At 36.8% G+C, this 3,528-nt stretch overlaps 1 long non-coding RNA gene across 1 annotated transcript in view; it reads right to left on the reverse strand.

Moving 5' to 3' along the window:
• Positions 1-1,059, reverse strand: part of LOC115306232 — a 15,384-nt gene extending 14,325 nt beyond the window's left edge. Inside the window, exon 1 of the long non-coding RNA XR_003915258.1 lies at positions 1,029-1,059. This is a non-coding gene — a long non-coding RNA (uncharacterized LOC115306232). The remainder of the gene's footprint in view (positions 1-1,028) is intronic.
• Positions 1,060-3,528: the final 2,469 nt, after the last annotated feature.

The following is a 3,528-nucleotide window of genomic DNA, read 5'->3' on the forward strand; positions in this document are numbered from 1 at the left end:
AACCATATGTTTGCACTCATAGGTCTAGCAGGAAAACAAGAGAGACCTAATGGAGAACCAGGGGGAACGGAGGAGGGAGAGAGAGTTGGGGAGAGAGAGGGATGCGGAACTTGAGAGACTATTGAAAGCTGAGAATGAACTGAGGGTTGGGGGGAGGGGGGAGGGGGGAAGACAGGTGGTGGTGATGGTGGAGGGCACTTGAGGGGAAGAGCACTGGGTGTTGTATGGAAAACAATTTGACAATAAAATATTATGGGGGAAAAAAAAAGCTCATATACAGTAGACCTGCAAGTTTAAATCCCTGATGTTCAAGGGTTAACTTGTAAGCAAGTAAAACATTTAATTAATGAGTACAACCCCACACAATATTTGCTATTGTACTAAAAGCATTTATTTAAACATGTCAATGTCCTTCAGTAAGATGGAAGACACAGGGGCTCATTTCTTTTCTAAAAAATGTTTATTATTGAGAGAGAGAGAGAGAGAAGGAGAGAAGGAGAGGGAGAGGGAGGGAGGGAGGGAGGGAGAGAGGGGGAGGGGGAGAGAGAGAGAGAGAGAGAGAGAGAGAGAGAGAGAGCGAGCAGGAGAGGGACAGAGAAAGAGAGGGAACCTCAAGCAGACTCTGTGCTATCAGCTCAGAGCCCGATGCAGGGCTCGAACCCACGAAGTGTGAGATTATGACCAGAGCTGAAGTAGGATTCTTAACTGACTGAGACACCCAAGTGCCCATGGGCTCATTTATTATGTTACACAGTATATGGTTTCAATCATAAAAATTGTAAATGTGAAAGTATCATCAGTAGCCTAAATGTAATGTTGAGTTTTGGTAAAAACATGAATGCTATAAGGAATAACAGAGCCAGTAAGGAAATACATAGCTCTACATCATTTGTGCATATCACAGTCCTGCCCCGGTTCACACTTCCCTTTGGAATGAGGAGTTATACTCCTGTGCAAAATTACCATCAACTTTATATATGCGGTCTGCTGATTTACAGTTATTTTTTTCTCTAAACTAGAAATCGTACCTTTAAAGATCTGAAACATGTTGAATTTGCTGGTTCCTAGGAGAAGAGAAATGTGTGAGCAAAGAGATCTTGTATAGAAATATGATATTAGTTACAATCTGACCAAGAAGTTTCCACTAAAGAGAACAGAACAGAAAAAGTTCTTGTTAGCCTCAGTACCTATGGTACATATTCAGTTCTTCATTATTCTCATCAAGGAGCTGCCACGGCAAATGTCACATTCTTTACGGGTAATGAACTGGTTTTCGCCATGTGAATGGCAAACAAAAGTTACACCAGCACGTTACATAATATAAAGCACTAGGGAATAAAGACTAGATCCTGTACCTAGACACTACTCCAACATACAACATTTGAGTTATTAAGCTTATAAAAACCAAAAGGAAGACTAAAGTCAAGATCTTAAAATACTGCTAATACATGGGGCAGAAATATTGCTAAAGAAACACTTTATCTGCAAAACTTATAGTAGATGGTGTTATTGCTTCATTACAACAATAAACTGCTATTTAAAAAATAAATTAAATCTTTTTCATAATAAATTGTGTTAGAGAAACAGGAGTCATTAAACTTTTTGTTTAGTGTCATGTATGGATTTTATGGTTTTCAGATTTTAGTATTAGAGCAACTGTGATTACTGCAGTTGTCTGTTCTCTGCTTTGGGTCTGGAACTTCTAGAGTGCTAAAGCTGCTTAAGAAATCCCAGTGCTAAGTTTTCCTAGCCACTCATTGCTGATAGGATTATTTGATCATACTTGATCTTGAGCTAAAGAACTTTTACTCCAACTCTGAGTACTTTAAAACTGAAAGATTTAGAGCAAATTAAATCAACTTCAAACACATCTATATAGATATGTATTAAGTTTGCCAATAAGTTTGCCATAAGTGTTGTCATTGATTTTTAGATTTACCATTTAGCAGAAATGAATCTGTCCTGCAGTTCTGTCTGTTATATTTGCAGTGCATATTCATGTGTATGTGTGTGCATCCATTTCTCAATCTTTACATTTCTGAAAAATTCAGAATTTCCAGATCCTGGGAAAAAGTCCATCTACTTGGCAACCCCCCTCTGTAATAAGACAACATTTTCCATAGGGAAGTTCTGTAAAGCACCATAGCACCACTTCTAAATATTCTCTTGCTATCAAAAGCATTACTTGATAACTTGTTTCCAGTAAGTGTTTCACTTCCTTTTCATTACCCTCTTTCCTTAATTCTGCAGTGCCTTTTCAGCTAAAGTACTGGTTTTCCAGAAAGTCTTCCTAGACACCTAAGTGAGCATCAGATCACCCTTCCCTGGGCAGGCGTGCAACTGGCAGTCCGTGTGACCCAGCACCACTGCCTCACAATGTATTCATCTCAGTCTTTAACTGCCTTGGCTTCTTGGTTTCTCTCTTTCTACTACCCCTCACTTTAATGCCCAGCATGTGGTAGACTCTTTGGACTGGTAAATGACTTAAGCAAAAGTAAACGTTTGAAAAGAATTTCTTCTGATTTACATTTATCTGCATTACATAATATTTAGAATGAACAGGTTTTTCAATGTAATTTCACCTTGTATATAATAATTTATAAATAAATAAAATAGCAAATTCATCACTTCTTGTTAATAGAAACAAATAAATGCTCATTAATAAATTCACAAACGATTCTCCCATCCATTTTTCCCCTCTGTCAAATTGCACGGAAAGTGAACTTGTTGGTATTACTAAATGAATCACGTGAGACAGGAACACTATTTTGAGTTAAGATGCATTCACTCTGGGAATGTGACTTTATTGGAGCAAAGGAGTGTCAGTTTCAGTTTGCAAATGAAGTGCTGGTTTTCAGCACTGAAGAACATCATCACTCACACACATATAAATACACACATACACAAAAATCATTGAGTTTTATTTACATGTGTGTCAAAAGAATTATGTAAGCCTTATATATTTTGGAAATGACAGAACAATTTAATCATTAAAATAATATGTATTATCAAGAGTTTACCTATAAATATCTTAAATAAATGTATTCTTCAGTAAATGAAATAATGGCAATTTGCCACTATTATGCCTTAGTGGAGCTTGTAAAATGAATGTCTTGCTTTTAGCACTATTAATAATTTACATCAGTAAATTTATATGAGACATTTTTGGCTTTGGGTAATAATGTCAACAAGAAATAAATATTAGGTCTGTTTCAGAAAGCATATTTTCTAAAGATCAGATTTTGTATTTGATTCACTGGAATCTCCTTTTATAGTGGTACAGAGACAAGACAAGAAAAAAATGCATGGTGCAAATAGCAGGTTTGGGTGAAGCAACAAAATACACAAAATACATGTGATGTGTCTTCTATGGAAACACCAGTAATAGATTCTACTTTCCAAAACTTGTGTATCTCTACTGGAAGATAGATACTGGACTTTATTTGTGGTCAAACTATCAAAGTCCTTGAGGCTAGAGAGCTATGCAAATTCTGTGTGTGTGTGTGTGTGTGTGTGTGTGTGTGTGTG

Source organism: Suricata suricatta, chromosome 11, assembly GCF_006229205.1.
Source record: "Suricata suricatta isolate VVHF042 chromosome 11, meerkat_22Aug2017_6uvM2_HiC, whole genome shotgun sequence".
In the NCBI taxonomy this organism is placed as follows: Eukaryota; Metazoa; Chordata; class Mammalia; order Carnivora; family Herpestidae; genus Suricata; species Suricata suricatta.